Source organism: Chenopodium album, chromosome 6 (genome assembly GCF_948465745.1).
Source record: "Chenopodium album chromosome 6, dcCheAlbu1.1, whole genome shotgun sequence".
In the NCBI taxonomy this organism is placed as follows: domain Eukaryota; kingdom Viridiplantae; phylum Streptophyta; class Magnoliopsida; order Caryophyllales; family Amaranthaceae; genus Chenopodium; species Chenopodium album.
This window is the reverse complement of record NC_137839.1, coordinates 68,466,843-68,477,903: the sequence shown is the minus strand read 5'-3', so window position 1 is coordinate 68,477,903 and position 11,061 is coordinate 68,466,843. Positions and strand designations below refer to the sequence as shown.

The following is an 11,061-nucleotide window of genomic DNA, read 5'->3' as shown; positions in this document are numbered from 1 at the left end:
ATTAAACCATCATTATAATTAAGACTATAGTATGATGTTTTACGGTTTGTTTGGATAGCAAAGAAGGAAAGAAAAGAAGGGGAGGGAGAATGGAGGAAGGGAAGGGAAAAGAAAGGGAGGGGGAGGTGAGCTCCATTTTCCCTCCAAATCTCTCCAATTTTGGAGAGATTATGGTTATTATAGAGAGAGGGAAAATAGATCCCTCCCTCTCCTTCCCCCAATCTTTTACCCAAACAAGAGATTTTGTCCCCCTCCATTTCTTTTCTCTTCTTTTCCTTCCATTTCTTCTTATCCAAACAAAGTGTTACTGTTCATATCTTGCAATTATGAGCAATGCATATGATGTCCTATATCTCTGCCAACCGATCAGATAGTCTCACATTCACAAAAAACTTAAAAACTAGTAAAATTAAAATTACAAAACCTGAACCTAGGTGCACATTACTCCTCAGATTCAGGTGTAGTGTATTAATCCTTTTTTAACTAGTAAAATGAAAGTAGAATGCTTATAAATGAAAAGGACTATCAAGTTTATACATTGTTCCCAACTCTTGCACCAATGATTTTCAACATTTTATTATTTCACCAATGGTTTAAATGGAGTGATTTTCCTGAAGGGAAATATCAGTAGCTGGCTAGCTTTTATTTTCTTAATAAAGAATGCACATGAACATCATTTCTGGTGGTTACATCAGATGATCTTCTGGCTCACATTTCTGGTTCTGTTGCTCTGATTATTATTGTTTCCTAAATGGATTGATCTTGCTGAAATTAATAAGTGTATATATGTGATTTGATAGGAACTTGAGACACAAGCTTGTGAAAATGAGAATGAGGTCATCGAAATCAATGGTTCTAGTTTAAATGTAACCACCTCATCCCAAGCTAATGATGATCCCATGTATTTAAAGTTATGGGAGAAGTCAAAGAGGTATATTGAATATTTGTCTAATGCACGAACACTTTGTTTTTCTTTATTTTAAAATTCTGACTTTGTTTTATCTTGTAAGGCATAAAAATGGGAAATTTGACGATGAGGCCGAGGAGAAGTCATGGAGTGTGATACTTGATAGAGGTAATATTTTCAAGCTCACTCTTTGCATAAAATTGCCCTTTGGATGCATTTTCAAGTGATACCTTGTTAAGACTTGTGCTTTCCCGGAGTGTGTGGTATTTGTTTATCCTTGATTGCTGGATTTTAATTGCTATTTTGTGTTGGTTCTGTTTATGTGAAGTGGTGATGGTTGTTAATAGGTGGTTCAAGACTATAGCTATATAGATGTTTGGTAATTTGAAATGGTTTTTTTTTTTTTTTTTTTTTTTTTTTGGTTCTGTTTTGTGTATTGAACCATTTTAGGTGGTTCTGTTCTGTGTATTGAACCATATATGGTAACTAAGCACCCAGTATCACAATTGGAGGTTAAGGAGCCTTGTGAATTCAGTAACTGCTTGATCTCCAGAAGGCATATATTTTTGAGGTTATAATTACCACTCCTTAGGAATGGTATATCGGTTTGTGCATCAAAACTTCAGTGTACCCCTTAATCCTACTTTTACAGCCGCCCTATCTTGTTGGATGTTAGTAAGAGTGGTATGCTGTAGTGATATTTATTTCTTTTATTTTCAAATTTTATAAAGACAACTGTTATCATGCATTTAGTTGCTTCTGCTGGTATTATTTTCAAATTGTAGGTTCCTCTTAATTGATAAAATTCTCATGATATAATATGTTTCAGTGCTCGTGTAGCAGACTACCTTTTGCAAGCATCTCTGTTTTGTCTAATAGCTGTTGGATCACTATGGTTATATTGCGTAAAATACCGGTCTTGCAGTTTTGTTTGTGATTAGAGACCATGTACTATTTGAGCTCTTGATGTTGAATAATTGTTTTAATAACCTTTATTTTGATGTTGCATTTTGCTACACTATCTTAGATACCTAATCATGTAGCGATCAAGATTGCTTTGGAACTTAAAAAGCTGCTTATCGACAACAGCCTGCTTGATGTGTATGTCAACAGTTGGTTTTTGCTTTAAATGATCTGTATTGTAGCAATGTAATACTCTAGTGTTTCTTTATTAATTTACATTAGTCTTGTTTTTGTCAAGTTTGCAGTTAGGGGATCAAGTCAATGTTTTGGGGATGGAGGACACCAAAAGGCTGGTTGCAAGGATGAGAAGATTGCTTGATAGACAACTTGGTTAATACTTTTGTATATATATGGTATTAAATATTATTAAATATTTGCTATTATAGAAAACTTGGTTAATACTTTTGTATATATAATGACAAAATTAAAATTTATGCCTATTAGCATCTATTATAGAAAATTTATGCCTAATTAGCACCTAGAATTATTTTTTTTAAAAACAAAAAATTGAACAAAGAGGGCGACTTTGATTTTGCCCTTTTAAAATATGATCAAATAGGGCGAATTTTGAGCAAGGAGGGCAATATGAATTGACTTGTTTGAGTTGATTACACAGGGCAAGAAACCTTTTCGTCTTGCTTGATTCAATCAAAGAGGGCGAAAATTTTGCCCTATTTGATTTTGATCAAAGAGGGCGAAAATTTTTGCCCTATTTGATTTTGATCAAAGAGGGCGAAATATTTTGTCTTCTTTGATATTTAACAAAGAGGGCGAAAAATTTGTATGCCCTTTGAAGCTAATAGGACGAGGCTAATAGGGAGACTTGGGGGCGATTTTAGAATCGCCTTCTTTGCCTAAGAGGGCGAAATTTGAACCTAAGAGGGCGATTTAAATTGCCCTCTTTGATATAATATCTTGTAGTGTAAAAGATTACGAAATGTATGTTAGATATAAAATAAAGATTACGAAAGATATGTTAGATATAAAATAATATAGAAAATTATCAAAATTAGGTTAAGAATATAATTCTTTTACCTATGTAAATATTTGTGTTAAACATATGCCAATTTATTATTATTTTATTTAGAGGGTGTTTGTTTAGGGGGATAAAAGGGGTGGGACAAGGATTAAAAAAAAAAGGGATGGAAGGAATGTAGTGTTTGTTTAGAGGGATGAGGATTATAAGGGGGTTAGGGATAGGGATTAAATCACCCACTTATCCCTCCATTTCTATAACTAAAGGGGGGGGGGGTGGTATAAGGGGAAGGGATTAAAATGGGTTTTAAAAGATTAAATTACCCTTAATGAAATTGAAAAAGTAAGGAGAAGGGTAGAAGTTGGTAAGGGTATTTTTATAAATTTTTAATTAACCCTAATTTCTTTCCCCTACTTACCAAACATGGGATAAAGACTATTTATCCTTGTCCAACCTATCAATCCCCTATCTTTATCCTCCCTTCTTATCTCTCTTATTTCCATCCTTCCAACCAAACGCCCCGTTATAGTAATTATATTGTATAATATTAGGGAATTATTTTTGTATAAGATTGTTTCTTTAATAAAATTTTATTCAAAAAAAAAAAAAACCCTTATGACATGTCAGGAAATGACATGTTTCATTGCTGCTGTGTCTTTTAGTATATAGTTATTAATTGATTATTAATGTTTAGGTTTTATTTTAGTTTGTTGTTTCTTGAGATGTTATTATTGTATTAGTTTAACTAATTCTTTAGTAGAACAATGTGTCATGTAAGTTTTCTCCTTGGGAGTTTTTTTTTGTTCCTTCTAGGGTTTTTCCTTTGGGAGGGTTTTTTTAGCCTCCATTATTGCTAGGATTTTTCACTTTGTTTGAAGGTTTTCCTTCTCTCTTCTCCTTTTTCTCTCCATCTCTACCATCTCTTTCCTCTTGGACTCAATTGTGAATCTTTTAGGGGCTTCCATGGTGTTCATACCGGTGGTAAGTCCCAAAAACCTTTTATTAGTTGCAAATAAATAGATCTCATTTTTCGATCAGATGATGCTTTTTCTCTTGAGTTTATTATTATTATTATTATTATTATTATTATTATTATTATTATTATTATTATTATTATTATTATTATTATTATTATTATTATTATGTTTGTTTGGAGGTAATTGAAGATCCTGGGTTTATAATCTCTATAAGAATCTGGAGGACCACATGAGTATTTTCATTCAAACGACTACGCATAAATGGATTCAAGCCAAATCAGTGCAAATTCACATACTATTGTATTGCTTCAGATGAAGTTTTTTTTATTAAGGTAATTGTTGATCAAATCTGCAATAATTTATCTAGTTTTAATTTAAGGTATTATGTACTTGTGTTTTAATTCTTAATTTCTTTGGAATTATATGTAAGTGTCATTTGACTATATTTTATTAATGAAATCCCTTTTCTAGCTTCTTGCCAAAAAAAATGTTATGTATGTAAAATGACATATTTATATACGAGTATACATTTGTGAGTTTTGGGCATAGAGGATTCAAATACAATATTAGTGCATACTTCTTGAAAATATTTTGTAAAATTATAAAAACAAATAAAAGGATAATTTACACTACCATTACAAAAATGAAATCTACACCCTATACTCTATGTAAAAAAAATGAAATCGTTATTATGGTTAAATTGATTCCAGCATTCATGTTGATTCTATTATTGTATTGATAACCATTATGCATGTTAAAGGGAATATGTTATTGAATATAACGCCTAATAAGATAATTTGGACGACCAATTTAAGTTCCTTTTTTAATTTTGTTCTCTAATAAAGTAATCACGATATTTAGAATTATGTGTTGCATTAACATTCAACCAATTTATCTTAATACACTACAAGAAAAAGATGAATTAGCAACTGATTTTTGCGACTACCATAATAATCAGTCGCAAAAATTATTTTTGTGACTGAAAAAGACGAGCAGTCGCAAATTTTGCAACTGATTTTGCAGTAGTTGCTATGCGGTCGCTAATTAGCAACTAATATTTGCGACTACCATAATAATTAGTTGCAAAAATTATTTTTGTGACTGCAAAAAATGAGTTGTCGCAAATTTTGCAACATATTTTATAATAGTTGTTATGCAGTCGCTAATCTGCGACATTCTTACAACTTTTTGCGACTAAATTGCAGTTTCTAAGGCTAACAAATTTGAAACAATTTTTTAAAAAAATTTGCGACTAATATTGCAACTAACATGGTAGTTGCTACTATTGTTTTTAAAATTTATTAAAAAGGAATTAAAACCCTTAATATATAATAAGTTTTTTTTTTGGTACGGAAATATAAAAACCCTTAGTAAAAGTAGTACAATAAGTTGTTGCCGCCAAAAAACACAATAAACAGTTATATCACTCCTTCCTAAAAAAAAAAAATTTATCACTCATTATTTACAAACAGTGCTACTCGATACTCTTCATCCTCACAAAAAAAAAAAAAAACGAAGGCCAGAATAGTTCAATTCAGAACTTCAGATCAAACCGTCGTCGTCTTCATCAGTCGCCGTTGCGCCATTCATCTCCTCTCCGGTTAGTTACGCATGCTTCCTCTTCCTAGTGTCTATTCAATATTTCTCATATTGCAATTTGCTAATTGCGATTTAGTATAATTGAGTATTTTGTCCAATTTTTTAATTTTAGTCTAGTTTCGTTTGCAAATTGCGAATTATTTTAAATTTCGAATTGATTGAATTGCGAATTAAATGAGTTGTGAATTGATTGAATTGAATTTAATCTGGTTTATTGCGAAGATTGAATTGATTTTGTTTGACCGCCAATTGCGAATTTTTGGGTTATTTTTGAAGTCAATTATTAAAAAACCATTCAAACATGATTTATTATTCAAAAAGCCCTAATTATTTTTAATTTCTTAATGACTGGTTTCATTTTCCCTGAGGTTTGCAAGGTATGGATCTGTTCGAATTCTCTGTATAATTTTCAGAAAATGAAAGAATAATTAAGTGAAGTGTATATGCATTTTTACATTGTAATTAAGGATAAAAATGACAATGATGAAGAGGATAAATAATAACCAAGATTAGGTTTCCTAAAGAATTTTGATTTAGTTAGTTGTGGTTGATCTTGTGGTGTTGTTGGGTGTTGCACTGCTGCCGAATTTAGGTTTCGCTACTTATTCTTGCTAATATAATTCCATTGCATTACCTGGTTTTGAATTTATTATATTGCAGTAATTTTATGTCTTAGGTGCCAGAATTGTGGCAGAATTGTATACTGCAGAATGAATAATATCTGACAATGTAAATACTCTCTGCAATATGTTTATATAGATGTTGTAATTGATAGTTTATATGACAAAAACTTAAAAACAGGAGTTTATATAAATGATTAGTCAGACTGACTTAAATCCCTAAATAATATTTTTAGATTATTTTTCTTATATTTTTCCTTAACACTAGATATCCTATTCTCATATATATGATGCTTCATATTTTGATGTATGTAGTTTTCGCTGTTCTGAAATTTTATTCCCTGATTTGGTAAAATAAATTGATTTGTACCTATAATTGTTTTGTTCTGCTTGTTTCACTATAAGCATATGCGAATCGTGGATACATACACTGATGCATTAAGTTTTTTTTTTTGTTCCTATTAAGTTTCTTTTTTTGGTTTCTCTATATTTATGTTGTCCCACCAAATGAATATTGAACACTTCTTTTTCCATTAAAATAAAGAAAAAGGATTGTGTATACACTCATTCTGTTTGTGTGGGCAATGATGAAGTTGAATTGATAGGTGACAAGTCTCAAAAAGTCATGGTATGAGTATACTTCTATATTTTGCTAATATTACAAAAAAAATATATGGTAGTTAATGTTTGGAGATATTATAGATTGTTTATTTGTTTGTGTGATTGAGTTGGAGGATGAGAATGATTTGTCGGCATTAATCATATGATTAATGTGGTATGGCACAATGTGAATTGAGACAGGTTTATTTTGAAGCCATACCCTATAGGAGGGGATTCTTCAATTTACAAAGGAGACTCTGCCGAAATTTTTACTAATAACTGCTTACATAAATTATTTTGCTATAAGTGTTGCATTTTTTATTTTAACTTCTTTTTTTTTTTTTTTTTTTTTTTGATGTTTTTAGTCTTTTTAAGTTTTAACATTTGAGATCATAGTTACTAATATATATCTTAATGCAGGGAGAATATATGGAAAAACTTGAGGAATATAAGAACAAAGGAATTGAGATAAACCCCGACAAAGTCTATTTGGAGGTTGTAGGTGGGCAAAAGAAAGGAAAAGTCTACGGTTTAGGGAGTGCTTCACAAATGTATTACAAGAGCGATCCTGCTTCTCAACTTACGACATCATCTTCTACTCCTTCCATGATTTCTCAATTAAGCTCTCAAGTTGAAGAATTAAAGAAGATGGCAGAAGAAAACCATAACAAGGTAGAAGAAAGCCAAAAAATAGCGGCAGAGAGCTTAAAATATGCTAAGGAATTCATCGAAAATCATGAGATCGAAAAAGCTACATGGAAGAAGGAAAAATTAGCTATGCAAAAAACATTGCAGGAAATGGTATCACTTATTCACTTGTCAAACAAGGTTACCGTCCTTGTAAGCCTCCTACGCCTACAGTCACCCGCTCTCGTGATACAACTAAGTGATTTTTATTTTCTTGGTGGTAATTTTGTGAACAACTGGTTTTTTTTTACATCGTCATTATTGGTTCTTATTTGAAGTAGCTTTCTTTATATGGGAGGTGACTTTTGAAACAATTAGTCATATGAGTTAAATATTGTTTTTTAATACATTGATACAAATTTGATGATATTTTGGATATTTGAATAAAATTAACATTTTGGTTATTTGAATTTATGCATGGGTACCTTTTTTTTTGTGATTGATATTGGTTGTCGCTAAATTATGGTCTCAAATATTGATCGTCAGTCGCAAATATTTAGCGACTGCAAATTTGGTTTAGAGACTGATTCGTTAGTTGCAAAATCATTAGTCTCAGTAGTCGCTAATCTGTCACAAATAATTAGTTTTGTAGTCGCAAAAATTTGTTTCATAAGTAGTTGCTAATCCGTCGCAAAAAACATTACTCTCAGTAGTCGCAAATCCATCGCAATTAAACTAGTCTCCGTAGTCGCAAAAGTTTAGTCTTGTAGTCGCAAAAGTTTGGTCTTGTAGTCGCTAATCCATCGCAAAAGTAGTCTTAAAACATTGGTCTAAGTAGTTGCTAATCCGTCGCAAATATTTTACGACGGACAATAATTTAGTTGCTAAAATTTGAAAGTTAGTCGTTAAATGGTAGTTGCAAAGGCGTTGCAAATTCGTCGCTAAATTTGCGACTGTCCAAAAATTAGTCGCAAAAATGGATTTGCGACGAGGTCTTTGATTGGCAACTGTAGACACCTAAAAATGTCTCCCCAAAACCAAACCCGATGATGAACAACCTTTCACCGCCATTATTGGTCGGGTTGAGTATTTAATTTTTGGAGTGCTTAAATCCATATTTCCATTTCATAAACCAACCCAATTCCTAGCCCATTTCCCCAAACCATAACTTATTTTCCTCTTTTCGTGTCTTTAAACCCAAAATAATTCATTTCGTGTCCTTTAAAATCAGTCATTTCGTGTCCTTTTTATAAAAACGTTTGATCCAGTTTATTTTGGTCCATAATCTGGGTCCAATGATTAAATAGTTGGATGGGGATTGAAAAGAGCTTTCCAACGATATATTATAAGCCCAAATCCGAGTAATAACGAATAAGTTATGACCAAAATATTAAACTGAGTCCAAACCGAACATAAGTCCACCTTACCTACGACCCAATGATCATGTGGAGGGTCCAAACGATTTAATCCAATTCCTAAACCAATTAGTATTAATTGGAAGCTTCTACAAGTTTCTAAAAGATCTTAATTATCTTTTTTGAAAAGATAAGATTAAAGAGTTTGAAATTGAATAAAACTCCTTTTTTTTAAAGTCCTATTTATATCTGAATTGAAAGACATTCAAAGATAGACAGATATTATTTTCGTGCCTCATAGTTTTTATCCAAATTTTATATGGTTGGATAGATCTTGAAATTATCTTTCCAATGATATATTATAATATCAATTCCGAGCTATAACGGAAAAGATATGAATAAAATGTCAAACTCTATCCAAAACTGACACCGTCTCACTATTTCGGCCATATTTTTTGTTATACAAAATATTTTAATCTGATTCTAATTTTTTATAAATTAGACTTCAAGAGCTTTCCAACGATATCTTATTTATCTTATTCCGATTTCTGGATCAAAAGATATGATAAAAACAAAAACCGCAAAAACTGCTGTCTATCGCAAGAGTTTTAATCCGATTCGAACTCGATCTTTTCTTGATTCTTCGACCCTCTTTTTTCCCTATAAATAGAGGTCATATCTCCCTTTTTTCAATCATCAACAGGCTTGATCATCAAATCCTTCTCTCTTTCTCTCTTTTACACCAAAAATCATTCTCTTCTCTCTCTCCCATATTCTAAGCCTTAAACCTATATTCCTAATTACAACATTCTTCCCTTAAGCACTCCAAGGAGTCTATACTAAACCCGAGGTTCCGTCCTTAAACCAAGGCGTGAAAGGTATAAATAACTGAGGGTTTGGACCAAATCAAATCTATATTAATTTAATTTTATTTTCATTTGCTTTATTTTTTTTTATTGAAATTACTAACAGTTTATTCATGATGTAGCAATTTTAAGGAACGCGCAAAATGTGAGTAATTAATTAAATTAATTACTCTTATTTTATTTTAATATTGCTAGCATCATGATTAGGTTATTTATATTTGATTTGACTAACATTATTATTGTTAAATTTCTTCCAATATTATGTTTATTCTATTATTATTTTATTGATCACCATATTGCATGTTTAAAGGGAATATGTAATTGAAAATCACGCCTAATAAGATAATTTGGACAACCGGTTTAGGTTCCTTTTTAATCTTGTTGTTTAATCAAGTGATCACGATATTTTAGAATTATATGTTGCATTAATATTCAACCAATTTAGCTTAATAATAGATTGGAGCAAATTGAATATTTTATTTGTATGCCTTATCCCCGATCCTCCTTTCGTGGTTCCGAACCATATGGAGTTAGTAATCTCATGGATTATGAATGGGGTGTAACCTTCACGGGTCAATCATTGTTGCCTATCGTTGTCCCTTATTCGTGGTTGCCTTTTATGATCCGTGAACGGTTTACAAGTTCCTTAAAAACTTGTTGGCGGCTCCCTACTTTCCTTGTCCCTAATCGTATTTGTCAATTCCCACTTCCTATGAGTGCCAAGCATATTCACCACATGATTTTAACGTAGGCGCACTTCGAGCGACGCCTACAGCAACGAACCAAAGTAGTCGCAAATCCGTCGCAAACCCATTTTTGCGACGGATTTGCGACTACATTGGCCGTCGCTAATTACCCTTTTTCTTGTAGTGATATTTGTTTGGAGCAAATTGAATCTTAATTAGTTTGTGCGCCTTTAAGATCGCAGGAAATACTTTTTACAATAAGAATCGAGTAGAGGTCAATACGGGGGAATGTAGATCTATGATTCACTTCGTACCATCATCCCCGATCCTCCTTTCGTTGTTCCGAACCATATGGAGTTAGTAATCTCATGGATTATGAATGGGGTGTAACCTTAACGAGTCAATCATTGTTGGCTTGTTGCCTATCATGATTTCTTTATATTGATCCGTGAACGATTTACAAGTTCCTTAAAAACTTGTTGGCGGTTTCCTAATTTTTTTTAATCCCTAATCGTGTTCCTAATCGTATGTCAATTCCCACTTCCTAATAAGAATGTCAAACATATTAACACATGCTTAAGTAGGCGCGCTTTGGATGACGTCTACAATGATCCAACCTTTTGATTATTCCTGAGCAATCCAAGCTTTAAGGGGTCTTCAATTTTATTAAGCCAAGTTGGCCGGTGACTTTCTCATCAAGAATTTTTTTTTTTTGATATAACAAAAAAATGAAAAATAAAAACCTTTTCTCTCTCCTCCTTAATTTCTGCCTTTCACATCCATTCCCCAACAACCACCTTGATCTGCTTTTACAACCCTGATTCCCTCCTTTTCTCCAACCACCCATCATCCCTTGGAACCTAGCTAGTCACCCTCAAAACCCCT

At 32.1% G+C, this 11,061-nt stretch overlaps 2 long non-coding RNA genes across 3 annotated transcripts; both read left to right on the top strand.

Moving 5' to 3' along the window:
* The first annotated feature begins 798 nt into the window (after positions 1–798).
* Positions 799–2,310, top strand: LOC145635072 (uncharacterized). Of its 2 annotated transcripts, none has more exons than XR_014113771.1 (3): positions 799–931; positions 1,011–1,075; positions 2,116–2,310. It is a non-coding gene; the product is annotated as an uncharacterized LOC145635072 (long non-coding RNA). The 2 variants fall into 2 exon arrangements; XR_014113772.1 differs by having other exon boundaries at positions 2,109–2,310.
* Positions 2,311–5,297: 2,987 nt separating this feature from the next.
* Positions 5,298–7,739, top strand: LOC145635071 (uncharacterized). The gene is made up of 2 exons (XR_014113770.1): positions 5,298–5,423; positions 7,063–7,739. It is a non-coding gene; the product is annotated as an uncharacterized LOC145635071 (long non-coding RNA).
* Positions 7,740–11,061: the final 3,322 nt, after the last annotated feature.